Source organism: Festucalex cinctus, chromosome 20 (genome assembly GCF_051991245.1).
Source record: "Festucalex cinctus isolate MCC-2025b chromosome 20, RoL_Fcin_1.0, whole genome shotgun sequence".
Taxonomy (NCBI): domain Eukaryota; kingdom Metazoa; phylum Chordata; class Actinopteri; order Syngnathiformes; family Syngnathidae; genus Festucalex; species Festucalex cinctus.
Genome location: NC_135430.1, coordinates 8,316,389 through 8,341,372, shown reverse-complemented (window position 1 = coordinate 8,341,372; position 24,984 = coordinate 8,316,389). Strand labels below are relative to the sequence as shown.

The 24,984-nt window shown below is 37.8% G+C and overlaps 1 protein-coding gene and 1 long non-coding RNA gene across 7 annotated transcripts in view; one reads left to right on the top strand and one right to left on the bottom strand.

Moving 5' to 3' along the window:
• emilin2b (elastin microfibril interfacer 2b) overlaps nucleotides 1–24,768 on the bottom strand; it is a 66,075-nt gene extending 41,307 nt beyond the window's left edge. For 4 of the 6 annotated variants that reach the window (XR_013280940.1, XR_013280941.1, XR_013280942.1 and 1 more), the window contains exons 1-3: nucleotides 24,719–24,768; nucleotides 9,981–10,081; nucleotides 68–135 (exon numbers count right to left, since the gene is read on the bottom strand). The gene's annotated coding sequence lies outside the window, so the exon portion shown is untranslated. Of the gene's footprint in view, nucleotides 1–67; nucleotides 136–9,980; nucleotides 10,082–15,930; nucleotides 15,974–24,718 lie in introns of those variants that run through there. The other 2 variants (XM_077509223.1, XM_077509221.1) reach the window with 2 other exon arrangements.
• On the top strand, nucleotides 1,431–4,008 carry LOC144009034 (uncharacterized). Its single transcript, XR_013280813.1, has 3 exons — nucleotides 1,431–1,525; nucleotides 3,473–3,528; nucleotides 3,608–4,008. It is a non-coding gene; the product is annotated as an uncharacterized LOC144009034 (long non-coding RNA).
• Nucleotides 24,769–24,984: the final 216 nt, after the last annotated feature.

Sequence of the window (24,984 nt, the reverse complement as noted above, 5' to 3'; positions counted from 1 at the left end):
TTTTTTTTTTCTTTTTCTTTCTTTTTTTTTTTTTTTTAAAAGGTGGTGACTCATTCGGCGAGCTTACATAATTTGACCCAGGACTTGTTTTGCTTGCTTTTGCACAACTGAGCACAACAAAGTGCTACGGTGGCCCTACGGGTAGAGAGAGAAGAGAAAAAAGGGGGGGAATGCAACATTAGTTCATGTAGGGGTTAAAGGTTATGAATTCTAAACCCCTCAACAAACATCAAGATGTGCAGGGTGTCATAGATTTCGTTTGGGATAAATAATACTGTAGTATTTTATGAAAACAAAATAACATCATTAAATACAATGTTATGCTCACCTTGGCCACTGGGTGGCAGTATAATCCCTTTACAGTTGCGCAGACATCAAACAATATTACGACTGCTTTTTCTAGTGACTCCATAAGATGCTATAAGATTATTATTATTATTATTTTTATCGAGAATAAAAAAAAAAAAACATGCTGGTGAATATTGTTATACTATCTTGTCTACATATGTTGCCCACTGTTCTAATATAAACTTCTATCGATGCTAACTGTTAGCATGTCAATTGTGTTTGTTAACATGAAGTCGTGGCGGGGAAAATGAAGGTTCCTGAAGCAACTCGAGATATCTTTTGACTCCTCTAGATTGGTTTAAAGCAAGAGTGCCAACTACAGGAGTGAAAAAGTATCACAAGTGCTTCAATGGAAAGAAAATATTAAAGACGTAATTTAAATAACAAAACGTACGGACTGAAATTGTAAAAACGTAAATAAACCGAAGAATATAAATGCAAAATATTGAATAAATAATAAAATAGATTGACTAAATGATAAATACACAAAATAATTGATTCAGCTGTGACAAATATTGTCAGTTTAGATTGTTAATATGTTCCTATTATGATTAAGACCTGTTTTTTTGTTATTGTGATTGATTTGTGAACAGCTAAAACAGAAAAGAATCCGAAGCTAACTTCGTTAGCGCTGCTGTAACTGACGTCACCGGCAAGCGCGAAGGCGCTTCAATCTATTTTTTTTATTTTTTAACTCTTAAAAGTATCATTCTTTTGAATTTTTAGGTTTATTTATGTTTTTACAATTTTACTCCAAAAATGTTGTTATTTTGAACAATTGTAAACGTCCTAATCCTTTAGCGTGACGTCATCTGCAGGCGACCCCGATAACAATCTGGCAGCCCGAACACCGGTTATGATAATGATGCGATTTGCTCAAATCAAGACGCTAAAAGAAATTATGCTCCTCATAGCCACAAGGGGGCACACTATTTAAACACGATCAAGCACGCCAACATTTTTCTCTCAATGACGTCATCTCTTAACGTTCGCGCGCAATTTCGGAGGGAACTGACATTTCATTTTTCCTTCTTTCTGCTCCTGTCTCCTTTTTTTTTTCACTTCTTAAAAGCCTTTCCCCCATTTCAGGATGATGTCACCGTGGTCATCTGACCGGCGCCAGAGGAAGATGATGAAGCACCACACTGCGGGCCCCCCCACCCGGCTCGCCTTTTAGGTGATGTTTGATTTTTTTTTGCTGCAGACTTTTCATGATGACACATCATTGACACAAGTGAGTTTAGTCCACATAATGGCAGCGCGACCGCACTTATGTGAATGAGATAGCTGAGAGAGCTAATTGACCCGCGTTCAATCAACTTGTCTCATGAAATATGTAATCGCCTGGAGGTGAACACCGCACGCAAAACCAAACGTCATTAGTAATTAGGTACAGAAAGGAAAAACATGTCCAACTTCTCCAAACATTTTGGTCACGCCTGCATTAATTGTTGGCCACCAAAGTTGATTGTACAGTGAATTCAAAAGGGAAAGTACTGAAAAATAACATTCTGGAATATTTTACATTAAAAAAATGTTTGAATGAGTAGAATGCAATCAATCGAAATTCAATTACAATTTTAATTATTACAATCCACTTTTTTTTTTAGAAAAAAAATTACACTCCATAATTACAAAATTAGCATAATCGTAAAACAAGGTTAATAATATTTTTTGAGTTTTTTAAGACTTTTTTTTTAGACATTTGCATCTTTTTTATATTTTAAAATAACTAATTTAATAAATTTTGTTTCATCCAAAAAGGAACTTGCATAATTATAGTGTTTCAAATAATTTTATTTGACTTAATATTTTTATTTTTTATGCATTTTTACGTTTCAACATTTTCTTGTTTTGAACCAAAACAATAAATTATCGTCCTAATGCACAGTAGGGATGTAACGATACCGGCAATATCGTGATATCGCGATATTAAAAGTGCCACAATATATCGTCGTCGTCATGTCACAATATTAAAAGCAGCGCATCTGTTAAAAAAAGAAAAAGAAAAAAAAAGGTTGATTTCCATTTGTGCAGTTATAGCACCCTCTGGTGGCTAGTTTTTTAGTGCAGTTTAATTTTCACAAGGCATGTTTTGGCCCTTAAAATACAGATAATGGTCAGATGAATGTAATATGATTATGAACTGAGTCAATATGTGGAGTAAGTGGCTCAATACATATATTATACTTATATATTTTTATATATAATATTTATAATATTTTTCATTGCTGTATTGTACAAAAGCTCAATATTGTTTTTTTTTAGTGTGAGCTCTTTTTTTTTTTTTACTCTTTACAACCCGCGGACGAAAAGATTCGTCACGTGACACCCGGTGGGCGTCACCCGCCGACGAGAAAACTCGTCAACTATGTTTTTTTTTTAATGAATGGGTGGATGAGACTCTTGGGCAACTTCCCTCTGAGTATTCAGCCCGTGAAGCACTGTAGTGACGAACTGTGCCGTCTTGATGGCAGTGATGGTCTCTTTACACGAGAAGGATGTGATTTCCTAGTAAAGGCGGAGTGTTGTGGAGTGGTGGGGGCCGGTGGCTGGGGGAGAAAAGACGAGTGCTAACGGCGGCTAACCGGAGGCCGCTAAAACCAAAAGCTCACGCTTTTGAGCAGAGCGTTTGTCACGATCGGTCAAGAGATGACGAATAGAAAGATCAAGGAGCCGGTTTCTGCATAAGAGAGTGTCAAAAGCGACAAAAACGTCACGGGTGCCCATTTCATAAGCCACCGCCTCCGGCGTTCTCTGAGACACGGAGTGAAAGTTTGCATCGTCGTATCTCTGACCAGTCCACGTCATCTGACGAGGAATCCGTGACGAATTTGGCAAACTCGAGCCGCATTCACCAGTTGAACAGATCAATTCAAGTGTGGCAAAGGTAGCAGCAGCAGCGATTTATCCCCGAAAGCTCCTGGAAGTCCCGGAGGTAAGCTAACGTGTAGCATTCTGTAAATCGAGTGATCACAATTGTACTAGTTCAGTATATTGAATGTGACAGGGATGAAATGACTTGGACGGTTGAGAATATTCACAGACATGCTTCTGTATACTGTATGTGCAATGTCTGTAACCTCGTACTAACTAACGCATGTTACACAACATTCGATTACAGTTGGGGCAGCGTACACAAATGGGCCCCTTCGCAGTCACACGCAGTGCGACCGAGAGGTAAAAAAAAAAAATCACAATACCTTGCAACAATAATCAAAATTACATCTTGATTACAGTATTTTTCTGTAATTTACAGAAGCAGCTACAACACTGGCAGAGGCACAAGCGTGTGAACATCTTGCAGTGTCCCCCTGAACGCAGAAGAAAGCTTCACACGCGATCACACAAAAGACACTATTGGGTTTCAAAACAAAACCCATGCACCCACTCATATTTTGTAAATAACCCCAAATTTGTAAATAGTTTATCAAATGTGAAAATGTTGCTGTTATTTCCCTGTATAGTACGTAAATACCGCACACGCACGAGCACGCACAATTGTGATTTCAATTATTGCCAAAAATAATCATGATTATTAATTTTTTTCCATTTACCAAGCAGCTCTAAATGTAACCGTTTGTGCATCATGATTTCATGCTACCGTTCCATTCAATGTGCTCCTCCTTGTGGTGTTCTTGTCTTTGCCACTAGGAGGCAGTATTATATTCTTGGAGACATAAACAAAAAGTATGTCTTCTTCTACTGCTAGTGTGACTCAGTAGGATACTGTAATATTTGTCTTTAGAGTATAAAGAACATATGCCTGCAGAGAAGGTCCCCAATTAAACTCCAGTCATTGCCAATGAGTGTTGCAACATCTACACTAATTTATGTTCAGGTGTGTCAAATTGTATATTAGCAGTTAGCCAACTTTCACAAGACAAAATATGCGGTTTGATTGAACATTTATGCAATGTTTAATTTTATATATTTTTTTTTTCAAAGTTAAACTGGGAGATGATGATGATTTTACACCCAGCGCAGGTGCATTTGCAACCACACGAAACATTTGTATTCATTTTTATTCTCTTTTTTCTTGCTCCTGGAAGGAGGCCAAAGCGTTATGAAACATTCAAATGATCAATTCCTGGCACCGTGACGTCATCGGACCCGTTTGACGCCGCTCGCTTCTCTTCGTCGAGAGCTTCAAAGGAAAGTTCGCACGCACGCGCGCACTCTCTAAGGGTTCGTTCACTTCCCAATCAAAGCAAAGTTTTTTTTAATGTATTTTTTAAGCGGGTATTTCATGTAGTCTGATTCAACACGGCGGTAAATAAACACTTTGATGAAAGATTTGGGTAAGGGACCAACATAAATCTGCGTCGTTCGACCAACATGTGATGTCATTTACGAAAAAGACTGAAAAAAAAACAGTTCAGTATATTGTGGTGTGGTAATTATTTTTTTTTGGACAATAATATATTCTATGCAGCCCCACTGGTCTAAATATGGCATTCTGTTTAATTTGTGTTGCATTGCGTTAGTGGAATATGAGTTAAGCCGCAAAATCCCGCCATTTTTATCCATCTCAGGAGGCGGCCATTTGGCCCCTTGATGTCGACCGAAGATGACATCACAGTTGCTGAAGGCCACAACCAATCACAGCTCAGCTTCAGAAAACAGGTGAACTCTGATTGGTTGTTACCTGAGCAACTGTGATGTCATCTTCAGTCGACAGCAAGTAGCAAAATGGCCGCCCCCTGTGATAACAACTGTTGGATTTTGCTTCATAACTCATATTCCAGAAATGTAATATCAATCCAAATGTCATGTTTAGACTAGGAGTGTGACGATATATCGATATCACGATAAATTGTGATACTTCCTTTCCTGATAGATTATCAATACGTATCGCGATATTTGTAGTTAATATACAGTCACTAATGGCTGCATTGTTCATGACACATTGAGCAATTACTTGGTGGACCACGAGAGGGAGCGCCTCATAAGAGTGGCGGGGAAATGGACAGGTGAAGAAGACTCATCAGCTTAGTTTTTATTATTATTTATTATTGTTATTATTATTTATGTTTATTTATTATTATTATTATTATTATTATTATTATTATTAGTATATATGTTTATATGCATTATATATATTCATATATTTATATTACATTTATATGATTTTATTAGGATATGAATTATTTATATTATTTATTATTATTATTATTATTATTATTATTATTTATTTGTTATTATTTAATGATATTGATTTTATTATTATTTTAGTTGTAGTTATTATCTATTTATTTATATTATTATTATTATTTTATGATTAATTTTATCGTAGATTATCATGGATTTATTACCTGAGCACTATATCGATAATCGCGGTATCGTCATATTGTGAGATAATCGACATGGTGAGCCTTGTATCGCATATCATATCAAATCGCGAGGCAGCCAGAGGTTCCCACCCCTAGTTTAGACGAGTGAGGTCACATATAACTTATCGTCAAGAAATGTTTAAGGACGACTTCCACTTTAAAGTACGTGATGGTAAGGTACTGTAAATCTTCGAGTCACTGAAACGGAGGCGACAAGAAACAACCGAAGAACTAATAGCGAATGGAATTTCTGAGATGAATATTTTCTGGAAAGTGATTTAAATTCCACTTGGCTTCATTTGTTATCACTGGCACAAAATGTATTGCAATGAAATATTAAAGAGGGAATGTAACCGAGTCATGTTTTTTTAAGATGGATTTTTGGCTGTGAGAGTTCTGGTCATGATCAAGTCTTGATATTGATCACCAAAGTCCAAATAAACGCCTTGCAGCTGCACCTGGACTTGTACCGCGTCCTTGTTAACGATACTTTCCCCACGTTCTTATCAGAATGCGTAGCCGGCCAAGCCGAACTTGAGCGAGCAGACGGACGGACGGACGGACGGGCGGCCCCATCCATATTCATTCATCTCATTGTCAGTCATCGACGTCGTGACGGTGAGTTGGAAGGAAAGGTTGAAAAGAAGTCGAGGGCGAGAGCGCGCGAATCCCAGACAGACAGACAGACAGACAGGAAATGGAGCTTTCAATATATTCATGACGAGGCATCGGCTGAATTTTCTTCAATGCTTCATTTTCGTTGGACAACCGATAAGACGTCGTTAGAGGCCCCTTTCATACGTTTTTTATCATTTCTGTCTGTTCGTCTTTCAATCGCGCGGTCGGATGCGGCCTCTTGACATCCTTGGGGGGGGGGGGCTCCCGGCTGTTTGACGTACGTGACAGTGGCGACGCCCCACCGTTGTGATCTGGCGTCATTGGGGGAATACCGTCAGGCTGCATCCGTCCCGCCGACTCGCAAAAGGTCAGCGCATGTGCGAGGTTTTCTCGAGATTATTCAACAAACATTACGGCTGAGTTAAAAAAAATAAATAAATAAAAATATATCAAATCGATCTTCCTTTTCAAGCAGGATAACAATTCATAAAACCATGAATCGATTATTTTAATATCTCTTTTTCACATAAATTTATTTTTCTTGTTGTATTTGACTGTTTCTTGAGATTTACTGTTCACATGAATTTAAAAGTGTTTTCTTACATTCTATGAAAGACCTGATTTATTGCACTTTATGACAATTCAGAATAGTTTCAATTTATATTTACAGTTATTGAATTATTATCACGAAACCACATCTCATCCATGCTTGTCAACACTTAAGTGATTATAACGCGTGTTATTTTCATAAATAAACAAATCATTTAACCTGTTACTGCCTCTGCAAAATATAATATATAATGTAATTTGGAATTTATGTTTGTTTATGAATTTAATGTTTGTGGAGTTTTTTTTTTTTATCATGTCATTGATATTTAATTAATTAATTTTAATTGAATTAATCAACATCAGATTGAACTGAAGTGAATCGAAACGAGTAGCAAAAAAAAAAAAAATTATAGGTACTATAAAGTTATTTCTATGGAAGTGTATTGCATTCATTTCATGTTTTTTTTGTAAATTAAAAAACCAAAAAAAAAACCAAACAAAACGTTCTCTGAAAATTCTGATTTTTTTCCTGTTTTTTTTAAATCCCCCCGTTTGAATATGTTTATGACAGAAAAAAAATCTGTGAAACAGAGGAAAAAAATATTACAAAAAAAAACAACACAAAAAAACAAAAATTAGTCAGAAAAACGTTTGTTTTTTTTCCTCCTCCTGTAATTTTCTTAGAGGTTTTATCCTCACCTCTCACGAGGGTTAAAAACACAAATGCATTATTATCAAGTATAAACACATACTGCAAGCTAACATATCTTTTCATGGGCCCTTCCAGGTCAAACGTGATTCAACAAATGAAAAATCTTTTTTTTTTCCTCTGAAGCACGCACACAATTTGTTTCTTTTGTCCCCTTTGGACGTGAACGCAACATGTTCCCGATAATCAAAGTTAACAGCACAAGTGCTGCACTTGCTCATTCTCACGCACTTTTGTCTAAAAAAGGACGGCCAAGTGGCGTCGGAATCGGAAATGAATGGAAAATGGCGAGCGGGAACGTCAGGAAGGATTCCTGCATGAGGAACGCGTTGCGGCTATCAAGTCATAAATCCGCCGAGATGTGGACACAATGTAATGAGATTATGAGAAGCGTGCTCATGAACGTTTTTTTTTTTTAACATGGAAAGACAACTTTATGACTTGTTGGACCAAACAGCACAGCACGTTTAATGAGATGATACCGTATATTATATTATATTATATTTGTACGAAGGAAAACAAACATTTGCAATTTCACATGAAAAGTTTCCGATTGTAAACACTTGGTAGGGCCCTCACGGGAAATTGCCAACCAAAGGCAATTATTGGAGTATTACAAGATTTCATTATTATTTTTCATTCATACTGTTATTTTTCATTTGCTGAAGCCGCTTGAGGAAATTGTGCACGGGGCGAGCAGGAGTGATTAAAGGAAAGTTACCGGCAAGTCTTTAAACACATTTTTAAAAGAATACAAACACATTTTTTTTTTAAAAGGTGTAGGATATTACTTGTGTGCAATATTAAAAAAACAAAAAACACCATGATAAAATGAAAAAAAAAGTAAGGCATTTGTTAGCCAGCGTTGCATTTCGGCGGAGTTAATTGAAAAAGCAGGCGAGGCGAGCCGTTGGAGGCAAAAGCCAAACGACGCCAAATTGTCGCCGAGGAGCGACGTCATCTGAAGGTGCGTTTCTATTGGCTGATGCTAGATGACGTCACTCCTGCGCGACACACTTTCCAACTTCCTTATTCCGGTTAATATCACAGCACGGTTCTGTTCTGTGTGCTCGGTTTGATTTGGATGTTTGTTGATTTTGGAACAAAAAATAAAAAATTCCAATTAATATTCTTAAATCACATTTAAAATCATCTCTAAAGACTCATCCATTAAATTAATGACCAAAGACGAAAACAAAAGACTTTGTCACTATAATTATGAGTTTGTTTTAGTTAGTTTGTGAACATAAAATGTAGTTTTAGTTAGTTTTCTTTTTATTTCTTTAAAAAAGCATTTTCGTTTTTATTTTATTCAACATCCATCCATTTTCTTGACCACTTATTCCTCACAAGGGTCGGAGGGGTGCTGGAGCCTATCCCAGCTGGCTTTTGGGCAGACATGTGGTTCACAACCTAATTTCTAATTGCCAGCGTCCAGTTTGAAATGACAAATGAATATGAAAAGTAGGGATGTCACGATAAGGGCAATATCGTGATATCGCCACAATATCGTCGTCGTCATGTTCACAATAATTAAAAGGAACACATCTGTTAAAAAAGTCAGGTTGATTTCCAATCGTGCAGTTCTAGCACCCTCTAGAGGCTAGTTTATTAGTGCAATTTAATTTTCATTAGGGATGTTTTGGCCTTCTATGTTTAAAATCTATGCTAATAATTAAGTGTTTTTTTTTTTCGTATGAGCTCTTTTTTTTTTTTTTTTTTTTTTTACAATATAGTGATCCTTTTTTAAATATTGCCAACACCCCCACAATATTGTGATAATTATAGTATCGTGACCTTCATATCGTGATAATATGGTATCGCGATGTTTGGATATCGTTACATCCCGAATGAAAAGTGGCTGCCCTCTGACTTCAGCCGCATGTCTAACTTCAAAGTGTGCCGCCATCTAGTGATTGACAGTCAAATTACACCCAATATAAACATGTGGCATAACTAATGTATATATATATATATAAAAAAAAAACAACCTTTGCAAAATAATCAGGACCATGGAATCCATGATGTAGAGCGGTTACCGATAATAATGGATCCATTTATGGATTTTTGAAAAAATATTTACTTAAAGCCCGAGTCCCCCAACTTTAGCGCCATCCCTGCTTTACAGGCTACATTATAAATTTTCCTGCCGCGTGCGACTGCTCTCCACCGAGGTTTGTTTGGTTGCTCTGCGCCGTCTGTCAAATTTCAATGAGTCTGTCAGAGGTTATTGGCCTGTCAAGCGCGCTGCATTTTAATAAAGTTGAAGGGCTTTGATAAGCCTCCGATTTAATTGACACCGAGCTGGCGATAAACCTGCCTCCATTTATTCCCTCTTTTTTCTCTGGAGGGTTCTCGTGACTTTCCCATAAAAAAATAAAAATAAATAAATAAAAACGACGACGAGATTGGAGTCATCTTACTTGAAGTGGTCAGCGGGGGGTCGTCTGGAAAAAAGGACAGGAACGTCGCCGCCTGCAGATGACACGTCGCTTTTCCGTCAAAGTGGCACATGTGGCGCCCCCTGGAGTCAAAGGTCACACAAGATATGTTTGTTAGCTAGCGGGGCTTAAAAAAAAAAAAAAAAAAAAAAAAAAAACTTGATGAGATGTTGCACACTTTTCAAGATGACAGGAAGTGAACGAGTTGACTTTGAAGTTGTCATCTCCTCATAAATAATCCCCCATGACATCATCAATGGTTTTAGGCCTTATTTGCACTTAATTAGGAGATGATGAAATTAAAAACATAGGACATAAAGTTTGCTATTTTTTTGGTCTTGTTGTAACTTTTATTCAATTTAGAAAATTGTGGATTATGATTTTAGCTATAGTAAATAAATGGATGTTTAGAATTTAGTAAGAAATTATGGAAAATGTAAAGCGGACAAAACTGGAATTTTTATGTATTTTTTGGTAATTATTTCATCTGCATTTTTTTTAAATGTCTTGACACAAACCTTGCACAATTTCTCAAATACTGGATTTTTTTTAAAGAAGAAAAAAATTAAAAATGCTGATAGATGAATTTGTGAATTGTGAACCATGAATATGTGAGCATGATATTGTTGTGTTGTCCAGATTTTGTTTTTATTCCCTGCACAAGTTTGACTTGATAAAATGTGATTTTCTTTGTGGCGTGTTTGCTCATTGAAAGCCCCATTTTGCTGATTTGTGCAAATGGCATTTCCTGTCCCATCATCATCAAATTACGCGAGGGACGAGGCTTCCTTTTTCGACAACTGCTGAATAAAAAGTACATTGCTTTTGAGCCGCGGCGGCAAGGTTCAAAGGTCGTCGGTGACTGCTGGAGCGTCTCTTAGCTTTCGCCCATCACACAGAGGGAAAAAAAAGTTGCATTTTTAAGAGCTAAAAACAATTTTAAAGGGAATATAATCAGAATTTTGGGGCAAGTTGGTCCAAAGAAAAACAAGAAGGGATTATCGAGGATTTTATTATTATTATTTTATTATTATTGTTTGTTCATCAATAAAATATATATATATATTTTTTAAATTCTATTTTGTAAAAATTATAAATAAATAAATCTATCTATCTATCTATATATATATATATATATATATATATATATATATATATATATATATATATATATATATATATATATATACACATAAAAAAATATTATTATTATTGCCTCTATTAATATTCCAAATTTGATGTGCTACAAATGTCATTTCACGCTTGAAGTGTTTCCTGGTGCGGACATATTTGCAGTCTGGTATCTTCTGGCCTTGACGGTCCCATGAGAGCGTTGTGCTGACATAAAATTCTGCACGCATATCAGTGATTCAGCGAGGCCCCCCCTCCCCCGGCACTTCCCACCCTGTCACTCTCTCTTGCTCGCTCTCGTAGCACCTTGGCATCCGCAACAACAAAAACACTCGCAATCCAAACAACAATGGCCCACTGGAAACCCCGGCATTGCTATGCGAGTCATATTTCTTTGAAAAGCGCCATCGCCAACTAGTGGCCTGGCATGCACATTACAACATTTTCTTGGCACTCTGGAGATGTTTTTTGACGTTTACATGCAAATAAACACCAACAACTCCACTCCACATTTGCGTTGTATAATAGCACGCACGTTGTCCAATCCTTAAAGCAAACATAAGTCAACACACCCTCGGATTTAATGCGTCATTTTCACATTAGCGTTCTGCATGGAGCATGCCGGGAACGCTCATTACGGAGTGACACAAGCATGCGGGAGATTGCGCCGTGGATAACGGGCGATCTCATCATAAAATCGCCAGCGGCGGCTTTGGGGTCAAATATTTGAAATTGTAATGCAGGCGGCGAACGAGCGAGTGGGCGGCGCCGCTAGCTGATCCGGTGCGACAGAACCGGACTGCGTGCTACCTCCCTCAGGGTTCAAGTGAAAATGTTGTGTGACAGAGATTTTTTTTTTCTCTTTAATTTATTTGAAATTTCTATGAAAATAAAATGTACAATTTTTAAAAAAGGATGACATAGTAACTTGTGAAAAAATAATTTAAATAAAACAAAACATAAGTATTAAATTGCTTCCTTAAATCAAAAATCATTTGATTATTATCAAACTTTTCCTGTCCATGTTTGTTTATTTTGTAACTTTTGGACAAATAAGATGTGCCGAGTTCACTTCCTGACACTTTCTCCACTCTCGCAGACCGCCATTTATTGGGTGGGAAGACATTTTGTGCGACTCTTTTCACAGAGACAACTAAAGGTCGTGGCGGCCGTACGGCAGAGGCGGAACATTAGGCAGGTGGCAGGAACACCGCCTGTGATGTGATGGATGAGGACACTTTTGAATGAGCGCAATTTTGTGTGCTGCAGCAGCAGCAGCGGCGGCGGCGGCATCATCAACTGGAAAATTCACATGGAGCTGCTACGACAACTCGCCGACGGTGAAATACAGTCAAGTACCAATTAGATGTAAGGTGCCAACAAAAGGCAAATTCGCAGTCATGAAAGAGGTGTAACGGACACACAAAATACTCATTTGTGTGTTTATTATCGTTCCTGTCAACAACTCGGACGTCTGTGTAGAAACTGCAACACAATGTCACCTATCCAAGTTACTTTTTTAAACAGGCTAATAACACAAAGCACACACAAAGAAAACATTTCAGCTTTTGAGTGGTGTGCCTCAAGGCTCTTATCAAAGTCCCTTACAGTTTTCCATCACTTCGGATTGCATTTGAGCTGGGATGTTTTCCAAACATCATCTTAACGACCAAACACTAAACACTCCACAACTTTGACGGAATGTTTTTTCCAAACCATCAGCAAAATATGCCAGTTTTTGCGTCATTGATCGAATAGCTATTTTCCAAACGCTCCACTCCACAAACTTGTTATAAAAATTCCTAAGCTTAACACTATAGTTTCCCATCACTTTAATGTGCTTAGCGTTTGAAAATACGACATTCTAAACAAACAAATTCAGTTGGAAATTGCAAAAAAAAAAAAAACGAGCACTGCCACATTCATAGATGGATGGAATATTTTGCAGAAGTCTTACAAAAGTATCCAGAGGAAAGTCAGGCAAAATACCCTGACACCTTCAGACGATCTAATCAGTTTAACACTTTGCCTTAAATCAGGGGTGGCCAAGTTCGGTCCTCGAGAGCCCCTATCCAGCCTGTTTTCCATGTCTCCCTCCTTCAGTGCATCTGAATCCAATCATCAGCTCATCAGCAAGCTTTGCAAAAGCCTGATAACGATCTTGATCATGAAACAGGTGTGAAAGTGGAGAGGAACATGTTAATCAGGGTGAATAGGGGCTCTCGAGGACCGAACTTGGCCACATCTGCCTTAAATGATTTTTTTGACTGGCTCATTCCAGACTAAAACACAATCACTTGGGAGTGGTGTTCCTCAGGGCTCCTATCCAAGTCCCCTACCGTTTGTAGTTTACAAGATGTGACAACGGATGGCACACAGTGCTTTTAAATCTTCATCTTGATGTGTTTGATAGGATATAAACAGAAGAAAACATTACCACTTGGGAATGGTGTGCCTCAGGGCTCCTGTTTGAGTGCCCTACAGTTAGTAGTTGACAAGACGGGACAACAGGTGGTACTGGAATTCACACCAACGGAAAATTTATGTCTGGCAGAACACACGAAGGCTGGAACAGAGACTCGAACCCAGAACCTCAGAACTGCTTGGCAGATGTGATCACCACTACGCCAATTCAGCTTTGTAATTTAGAGACCAAACAAAGAAGTTGATTCATGATTGTCGTCATTAATGATCCATTTGCTGTCAAGCCGTCCACCTGTCATCAGCCCAAGGGTTGCTGGGTAATGTAGTCATCAGCTGGGGACGTCATTAGAAGACACCCACCTGTACACCCGCCACCTGCAGCCCCCAGACATTCCTCATTAGCGCCACCGCAAATTCGAGACTCAATTAAACCACGGTGGAAATGTGACGCTAATTAGCATTAGCCACATCGCAGTGCGGATCTGGCATGTTTTCATTGTCCTCGTTCGAGGCAGCACATCAAAACACATCAAAACACCGCGTGTGGGTTTTAATTAAATGGGCATCAGCAGGGCCAAACTGTCAAAACAGCAAAAATCTCAAATGATCGCAACTATTCAAGGTAAACAAGACAAATCTGGCGACTTGCTTGTGAACTTTCCAACAAATAATCCAACAGGGATGCAAACAGATGGCGTCAATGTGGACGTAGACATGATTCTTGTCTCCCGGGCGAAGGAAAAAAAAACAATTTAAAAAAAATGTAGCCATGACGTAGCTGGATCGGTACACAAAAGAGACGGACAAAAGCAATTGTTGAGTCAACAAAGTTTGTGTGGCGACGGGAGAGTGTAAAATGATTAAGTTCCTTTTATAAATAACACAACCTTTAAAGATGCACAACGTGATGGCAAATTTGATGAGTTACTCATTTGGAAACACACAGTATGTAAATCTATGTCAAAATCCACCATTGGTAGGAATGTGTCATTTGTACCGTTTTACCTCTTCCGTCTCATTCTAAAGAAATGTAAGGTTACTCCTGCTGCCTTTAGTTTATTTCTGTTATTGTGGATCTGTATAATTCCATTGTTAGCATACAAAATTGCAGGGGACCTGGATAGGAACCCTGAGGCACACCACTTCTAAGTGTTCATGTTTTCGCCTGTTGATAATGATGTGCTGTAGATTTCAGCTGATTAGTTATTCTCGGGGTGACACGGTGAATAAGTTCTTGCCTTGTGAGTTATTGATTTAATATGACCCATATTTTGGGGTTAAATAAATCTTTTCATTATTTACATTATTGGGTTAAATAACTCAGTCAATTTATTTTTGGCTCAATTCAACTGGGTTGCTTTGTGGGTTATTAATTTAATTTGACCCAACTTTTTGGGTCAAATAACTCAAAAAGTTGGGTCAGTCCATTCTTGACTCAAGTTGGTTATTTTGGACCCAGCTGTTTTTAGAGTCTGCGATTGGCTGGCAACCAGTTCAGGGTGTACCCTGCCTACTGCCCATAGCCAGCTGAAATAGGCTCCAGCACCCCCCGCGACTCTTGTGAGGAAGAAGGGGTTCGGAAAATGGATGGATGGATGTTTTTAGAGTGCATGATTCCATTATTAGCATACATGAATAATGTCGGGGATTTAGATAGAAGCCCTGTGGCACACCACACCCAAGTGTTAAGCTTCTCATTTGACAGATCAAATAGTGTAATTAATATTATTATGTTCCACCAATTGAACTTATTTCCCCCGTTTCATGTTGTCCTTTTTGGCCATTTCCTCATCTTTTGATGTCTTTAGCCTTCAAGCTTTGTTATTCCAAGCAATTTAGTTCTCTGCTCCTCCCCAATGATATATGACCTTTAGCTAATTGTTTTACGGCTCACCGTCTATCGCCTGCTCCCTTTGCCAGGGGATGGCGTCGCCCTGCCCCGCCAAATAATCGGCGTATGGATTTTAATAAGCCGGACCTTCATTTCTCCCACCACTCTTTTGTTTCGAAGCACCCCCGTTTCGCTGTCTTCCACCTCAAATGTCACGATTAATGACGTCTTTTGTGGAAGCGCACCCCCAATTCTTTCCAGACATTTTCCCCTGGATTTCTCAGCAAAGACTTTTGCATGACAACACCTATAAAAAGTGGCGTTAGGAGAATAAATAGCGCCGGGGATTGCCGCGTTCGCTCGTCAGAGCCTCCAAGTAGGAAAGCGTTATTATCACCATCATCCGGGAGGGCTACAGAATTGGAAAAAGATCTCATATCTGGGCGAGATAAAAAGCTTTTCTGAGAGGTGACGGTACACAGGCTGCTTTCGGGAAATAGTTCACCTTTCCCCCCCCGCAGGAAAAAAAGAAAAGCTTTCTCTTACATTTTGGAGAAAGAAAGCGCTGATGGTCTCGCTCGTGTCACACAAACCGTCGGCGGGCGTCCGGACGGCGGAACCTGAGAAAAGTGATTAAATAATGTCGGCCACTTTCTCGAGCATGTCGAAACAGTAGAGCCGCAATGTCGCCTCAAAAAAGGATTTTTAATTAAGACTGAGCGCACCGATTTAATTGTGTCATTAAATTTAACTAATTTGGTATTCCTTAGATAGGAGCCCTGAGGCACACCACTCCAAAGTGTTCATGATTTTCTTTGGCCAAACAAATCAGTTCAGATTTACAGTGAAGTTCCAATTAATACTAGGGATAGGCCGATTATCGGCATCAGCCTTTTTACGAATCTTGAAGGACGATAAAGCTGGCATCTCACTGAGTGGTGAATGCTTGCAAATGGAAGTGAAATTTGGGGTTTTCATCAAAATTTGTAAGATGGTCACAGACAGTTTCTACTTGTTGCAAAGAAATTTTGAACATGTTCCGACAATTTTTCAACATCTGTGAAGATCTTTTGAAACCTTTTACAAAAGCCCCAAATTACCTTTATCTACAGTAGAAAACTTTAGGTAGCTTTTTACTTGCTTACGGTAGTTTTTAAATTTTCGTTTGACACATGGTGATGACCTGGGAAGCTCCCTGCAATTGTTATCATTTTTACACAGAGCTGTATATTATTTATATTAAAACGAAAAGAAAAACCCTTAAAGTGTTGAATTTTTTATTTTTTTATTTTTTTTTTTACAAATATTCTTAATGGCATTTCAAATATAAGCATAGAGCTGCCAGTGTGGAGCAAACATATTTGTGAGTATGTTCGAACATATTTGCGAGTATGTTCGAATATACTCGCCAGCCAAAAATGTTTCCTCCACATTGGCAACTCTACGCTTCTGTAATTTTTAAACATTTTGACGCTAATATATTCTCTTCAACTGCAAATGAATATTGGCTTGAAATATCGGTTATCGGCCTCCTTGACCACTAATAATAATAATTAAAAAAAAAAATACCATATCTGTCTATCACTAATTAATATCACATCAAATGGTGGCTGGTCAAGCCTCTTTCCTTTCTCTCAGGCCTCCATCATTCACTTCCTTTTCTCCTTCCTTCCACCTTTCCTATCCTCCTACCTTTGTTTATTCCTACCTTCAGATCAACGTTTTATTACTTTGTTTCAAACTACTCTTTTCCCTTTCTGCCTTGCGTGTAGCAGGTAATAACACTTTCGAATCCACCCTCTTTTGTTCTCACCTCTTAATTATTTGCCATTATTTAGGGTACCTGTAAAAAAAAAAAAAAAAATTTCTGTAAAAAACGTCAACCTACTTTTGTCCCACCCGGTATATATTGAGATATATTACGATGGCTCTAGTGCGCATGCAATTAAAGTCATTAAAAATCTCTCTTCGTGACAACAAGGCGATTAAAGTGACGATGATCTTTTACGACGTACGGTAAATAAGCGGCTCGATAAGCCGCACGTATTAAGTATTCAAAAGGTTTTTAATGAACCACACGGTCAACTCACTTTATGAGCCGATTCCCCTTCCGTCCCTCCCCCCCAACCGAGAGACATCCTTATCGTCAGTATCAAGTTCACTTTGAGTCAATATTGATTATGCGGCTCCTTTTTTTTGTCCGTAGGGAAGAAATGACGCTCACACTCGTCGGATTGAAATGAAATAGTTTGCAATGAAAACATTTCAAAACAGAAAATGGACATTTATAAGCTATAAAATTAACATAAACATAAATTTGACATTATCCATCCATCCATTTTCTTGACCGCTTATTCCTCACAAGGGTCGCGGGGGGTGCTGGAGCCTATCTCAGCTGGTTCTGGGCAGGAGGCGGGGTACACCCTGGACTGGTTGCCAGCCAATCGCAGGTGAATTTGACAACATAAAAATAAAAAGACAACATAAAAATAAAAAGAATAAGAATAAATTGTAAAAAAAAATAAAATAAAAAATATTCCTTACATAAAATCAACATTCTAAACCAAAAATAAATCAACTGAACTGTTTTGGTGAAGCAGCACGTGGCTCATCAAGCTCAGATTAATTTAATTAAATTAATTTTAATAGATTAAAAACGTTTCGAACGAGCATAATTTGCGCTTTCCATATGAATAAGAGGTGACACTTAGGTAACACCCGTGATATTAGCCGGCGGTGTTTCGGCCCCCTTCGGAACAACGCGCTCTTTTGATATGGAAATCAGCTTGCTAATTTGGTCGCACTTTGTACCCGGGAGAGTTGACGGCCCGCTACTCGCAGGTCAGAGATGGGGAAAAATAAAAAAATAAATAAATTAGTAACTGCTGATATTTCTTTCATCTCATCCAAAATGCCAGCGGTGAATCTGGCGGCACGACGAGCAAACGTTTAATTAGCGAGTCGCCGCCGACCCGAGGGTGCGCAGACAAAACAAGTCTTTTCTTGCATTTTCTATCTTTTGCATAAAAATAAAAAATAATGAAATTAAATCAAAATAGTAATAGTACATATACTAGAAAAAATATGAATATATGTACTGGATGAATATTTTGACTTTTTCGCATATCCTTCACTGTAAATGTTTTCTTGTCATAGTCCAACTTTATTTTCACACATTTTACTTAATTATGACAATCTTGAAATTTGATTTTTCATTTCCCTCGGGATACTACTACTTCATTTTTGCAATAATATGACAAGTTTACTCTTTTAACTGGATTTCATTTAGAAAACTATATTTAAAAAAAATACTCCTGATATTACCGTAAAATCCCGTGTACAATACTCCCACACAAAATCAATAAATAAATAAATGTTTTTTTTTTGTATAATACAGTACCCCGATGTGCTCGTGTACTGACGAGCAAACGTCAAAACAAAGTAAAAAAATAAATAAAGAAATAATTCGTAATAACTCCATTACAACCCCTCGATTTGGGATGATTTTATATATATATATATATATATATATATATATATATATATATATATATATATATATATATATATATATATATATATATATATATATATATATATATATATAATAAATTTTATTATTGATAAAAAACACATATTATTCAGAGGATTTTATGGTTTTAATTCTCTCAATTTTTCCTTAAGCGCATATTTGACTCATTGAGGCATTTTCAGCAGTTGAAAAGTTAATATTTTGTCCAGAAGTAATTTGATAACTTCATTATTTTTCATGTACAAATAATACCTTTAAAAAGTAAATTTTCTACTTGTTATCGACTGTTGATGACATCACCTGTGCTGAGGAAGTAGGTAACAGCCAATCATGGCTCACCTATTTTCTGGCTTTGATCAGGAAACTGAGCCATGATTGGTCGTTACCTACTTCCTCAGCACAGGTGATGGCATCATCAATCAACAGCAAGTAGAAAAATTACTTTCTAAAGGTATTGTACATGAAAAACGATGACGTTAGCACTTTAATTATAGACAAAACATTGACTTTTCACTGTTGAAAATGGCTTAATGTGTCAAGTTTCCCTTTAAAAACAGAGTAAGTATAACTAAATTTAACAACACAAAAGAATTCCTGCATAGGAATAGTACAGTTCAGGCTGTTTCTTGTTGTCTTCATCTTACAAACTAGAGATAAGTTAGGAAAAAGTGTCCGCTGAAGCCGTCGCGTATGCGATACCGGGGGAGAAAAGCTCATTTATCCGTGAAAGGATGGCTAGCATTTTCCCCATGTCAAGTGCGACTGCCGCTACAAGCCACTGATGGACACGCTGAACGTCATTAGCGGCGGCCCGACGCACAGATCCCTTAACCTTTTCGGGCTTCATTACGGTCGCGCCCAAAAGTCATTCCCGCGCTCCTGCTCGTGTCTGCTATGAAAGAGATGGGACGTTTTATTTCCAAGGCCAATTAGCGGAGTCGTGGGTGGCGAAAGCTGCCGTAAGAATGTGTGCGTGCGTCAAGGTGAAAAGCGCCACAGACATTCCACTTGATCACATAAAAGTTGTGGTGATTCACTATAACGTCATTGCGGCATTCACGAAGCACAAAAAGAAATTAAAAATAATAACATATATATATATATATATATATATATATATATATATATATATATATATTAGGGATGTAACGATAATGCTAATATCGTGATATTAAAACTGCCACAATATATCATCGTGGTCATGTCACGATATTAAAAGCAGCACATCTGTTAAAAAAGTCGGGTTGATTTCCACCTGTGCACTTCTAGCACCCTCTGGTGGCTAGTTTTTTTTGTGTTTTTTTTTTTTAGTGCAGTTCAATTTTTACAAGGCATGTTTTGGCCCTTCTGTATTTAAAATCCACGGTAATGGTCGGATGAAGGAGAACATAATATACTTGTGAACAGAGTCATTATTTGGAGGAACTCAATTTATTGTATTTATTCATTTCTTATTTAATTTTTTAAATTAATTTATTAATTTTATTAAGAATAAAAAATATCAATTTATTGTAATGCTTGTATTAGTGCTTATATATATATATATATATATATTATATTTATATATTTTTATATATAGAACATTTATAATATTTTTCATTGCTGTAAGTGATTTTTTTGTTGTATGAGCTAATGTTTTTTTGTTTTTTTTTTTTTTTGTTTTTTTACAATATTGTGACCTTCTTTTGTATCACCAACCTCCCTACAACCTCCCTATATATATATATATATATATATATATATATATATATATATATATATATATATATATATATATATATATATATATATATATATATATATATATATATATATATATATATATATATATATATATAGACTTGAGTCTTTGCTGCTCGTTGATAATTGTGTGCACGTTGAAATGCTTTTCACCTGAATGGCAGAATGACGTTGCCACGGAAACACGTGGCTACCTGGAAGCTTGGGCTGAAGTTTTCTCACGTATTGCCTGTCGTTAAAACCCAACAACTGAACCTTTTTTTTCTTTGAAAGGCCTTTTTTTTGTCCAGTTTGCCAAAGTTTCAGCGTGTCACAAAGTCGGCCGTACGTGCCAGCCCCGCCGGCGTTGCCATGGCGACGCGAGTGCGGAGGACGCAAACGAAGCTCTTGACACTCAAGAGAGGCGAGGAAAGAAGAGGAGACATTGTGTTACTTCTTTCTCTCCAAGTCGAGTGTTCACGCGCAACTTTTTCAAGGACTTTTCTTTGTGTCTCGGATACTTTTTTTTTTTTTTAAGATAATCACGAAATGATTAAAAGCTGAGTAAAATTGAAGAAAAGCTGTGGCATCTTCTTACGTATTTTAGTTGATGTTAGGAACAGATTTTGGTCAAATTCGAATTCTGTTCGATGCAAGTGAAAAAAAAAGATAAAGATAAGAGTTGATTAACTCACAACTTTGGCTATTTTCCGATTTTGAATTTTCGATTACATTCTGAATGCTGTTCCATACAAGTGCAAAACTGTTGCGAATAGCAAAATATAGCAGTTTTGAAAAACGTGCTGGGATTTGGTCAAATTCCAAATTCCGTTCCAGGAAATGTAAAAAAGAATTTTAAATACACTTTTAATCAAGTCTGATTGCCTTGTCATTTTCGGAATGTATTATATCTAAATATTTTTTTGTCAAATTCTGAATTCTACTGAAGTTGAGTCATTTTGCATTTTTACATGACTTTCAAGATTTTAATTTTTTTTTTATTTTTTTATTTTATTTTATTTTATTTTTTTAACTGTGATTCCCTGCGTCATTGAACCTGCCAGTGGGGAAAATTTTAGGGGCTGCCATTTCGTCCTGTAGCGCCCCCTGCTGTCAACCGAAATTGACATCCAGGTGCCTTCGGGCTCACATTGCCAATCTCCCAACTCACTTGTTTTCTGAGTTTGGTCACCGAAGGCATTTGGACGTGAATTTCGTTCGACAGCTGATTACTAAATTGGAGAAATCTTATCTTGAGCAGCATGCTCCCTTCCTACAATTTCAAATCATCGTCTGTAAATCCCGAAATACTTCACAAGTCGGGTCACTTGTAAGTATTATATTGTTGACAACAAAGGTACAGTAGGTGCAGTCGATTGTGACGGACACGAGCGGGTCTTTGAAGCTGACGGTGGCGAGATTAAAGGCAGCGACTGCGCGGTGGCGCCGGGGTGCGAAAGCGTGTCGGCGTGGCCTCGCGGCCCCGCCTGACGGGGACCGAGCGTGCCAGACATCTCCTTCAATCGTGTTTCTGTCACTGGTGAATTTCCATTGAGCTTACTTGCGCACATACACAGGAGAAGCGTGGAAAGTCAAAGACAGATAAAATATATATCTATATTTTTTAAAACAGTATTCACGACAGGATTCTAAGCATGTTGAATCAACAATATTGTTTACGTCATTTTGTTTGTAAACACGCCCGCAGGCGGAAGTGCCGACCCGGTGAGCGTCGCCGTGGTCAACGTGTGCGGTGCCATAGCGTAATTAGCCTCCTGGCGGGTCGTCACCACTTGAGCGCTCGTCAACCCGCTGAGCTTTCGTTCCAATCAAATGCCAGCAAAAAAAAAAAAAAGCTTTTCTTTTACAGAGGGCAAAACACTGCAGCACTTTTTTTCAAATGTTGCGTCAAGCATGTACAAGCAAGTGAGGCAGGGCAGGAAGAGCCTCACCTGCAACTAACAACATACTGTATTTGATTAGATTTTGCAATATTTGGGGTCTTTTTAATTAGTTAATAGACTCTTTAATTGTGATTTTTCTTGTACTTCATCCAATGCAAAAACAATGCTTGTATTTATGCACTTTATGCATCTACAAAGTAGTAGAAATAAATATTTTCACATAAATTCAATTGCTGTACAAATAAGTCATAAAATACATAATTAGACTTTGACTTAGACTTGACTTTATTGAATAAAAATGACAAAATTTATGTAAATTATGTATTTAATTATGTATTTTTTTTATGCTAGAGCATACAGAAGGCTTTGATAAAGCGTCTGACATGAAGAGGTCGCTTAAAGCAATGGTAGTTATTACATAAAATGGCAAGAAGGTGGCATCAGAGTATACGAGATCAGCCAGTGACATGTTGCAACGAGCTCTTTTTGCCAGTGTTTTCACCAGGAATAGGAATATTGACGAAACTTAGCTATATTCTAATGCTAATTGCAGCAAAACGGAAACAGATAAAAATATAATTTTTCTTCCCCTAATGAAAGAAGAGACTCAGTCGAAATCCAGTGAAGCGAAGGGGGTTGCTTCAGTGAAGATGGCTGGGAGTGAATGAGTTAAATATTTGTAATTAATTGTACATAAATAGTATATATATATATATATATATATATATATATATATATATATTTATATTTTTTCTATTATATGACATTTTTATTATATATGTATTTTAATTATTATTGTTTTTTATGCATTCAGTTTTTAATTTAGTTCATGGCATTTGTATTTATGTATTTTTGTATTATATGTCTTTATTTTTTAAATGTATCTATTTCCAAATGCATTCGCAGGGTGGCAATGGGTTCGGCAGAAGCGGCGGAACGAAACGAAGCCAGCGTGACTGACGCACGGAATGAATCAGGCGGCGAGCAAGTGTCGTCGGCCGCTACTTCAACTTTAATGAAACTGATGAATGGACATCGTCCTAATTACAAGCCCATCACGTCCCCCCCAACCCCTCCCAACCCCCATCTTGTCGTCTCTCGCACTCCTTTTCCAGCATTACAAGCAGCACCGTCCCACAAAATCAAAACTAAATTTCACGCAGGATTCATCAAAAACATCAACAAATGAAGAAACAAAAAAGAATCCAAGTTGTTACTTTTCTGCCTATCACATATGGTCGGTGTCATTTAAGCGTGCGTTCATCAACGGCGACGGCGTCACATCCGTTGGGACGGCTATGGAAAAAAAAAAGTGAGACTTTATTTCGGGATCAGTCGCCAAAGATGAAGTGCGGGCTGCTAAAGATAGCCACTCTATTTGGAGCAGCGATTAAAGATCCGTTAGCGACGAATGACGACACCGTCGGACATTTCCGCTCCGAAGTACTGCGTGAAACTGGGAAAACTGTGCAGCATTTGAACCAGATCAGTCAGAACACTGACCGAGAACAACAGTGGGGAGAGCGAGGAGCTCTTGTAATCGACTTCTCCACGTGACTATTGCTAAGGGGACCATTTTTATCCAACAGGAGACTAAGGGCAGAGATTGCGAACATTGGCTTGTGTGTTTATTTTGGACACTTCTCAAAGGGCCTCCTCCTGTGTTTACTTATTAGCCATGCTAAGTAGACACATTTATCCAAGAAGAGACTATGGGCAGCTACAGCAAAGTAGAGGGTGAGAAATACAATACATTTAAACAAACAAGAACTTTGGATGAAGGTGAAGCTCCTGAATTTACATCTCGACATGAGGCTGCCAGTTCATAGAAGATTTTATTGACCGAGAGGAGACTGCGGGCAGAGGTTGTGGGCTAAAGTTTGGCATTGGTGTTTAGCTGGGCCTCTGGGTCTTAGCCACGGGAAAGAGACACATTCTAACCATGGCCATGCTGATTATTATTTTTTTTTATCCAAGAGGAGACTAAGGGCAGTTGCAACAATGTGGAGACTGTGGAATACAATCAATGCTAACCAATGAAAACATAACCGACGGGTCACGAGTGTCACCGGTAATCAATTCTCATCATCTGAATGTTGGCCATGGTGATTTTCATTCGAGAGGAGAATGTGGACACTTGCAGCAAAGTGGAGATTGTGTGTAAAGCATGTGTGCTTACCTTTGCCATTTCTAGCTTGCTCTCCTCCTCCTAGTTATGCTGTACTTCTTAGCCACGGTCAGGAGACAAATTTGATCCAAGAGGAGACTGCGGGCAGATGTAGTAAAGTAGAGACAGTTAGGTATAATAAATATAAACAAATAACAACGAAGGAGAAGAATGACAACATTTGGATGTAGATGTTGGCCATAGTAAGTTTTACCCGAGAGGAGACTGAGGGCCCTTCCCGTTAGGGAGGGGATTGTGTCCCAATACTTTTGATCATA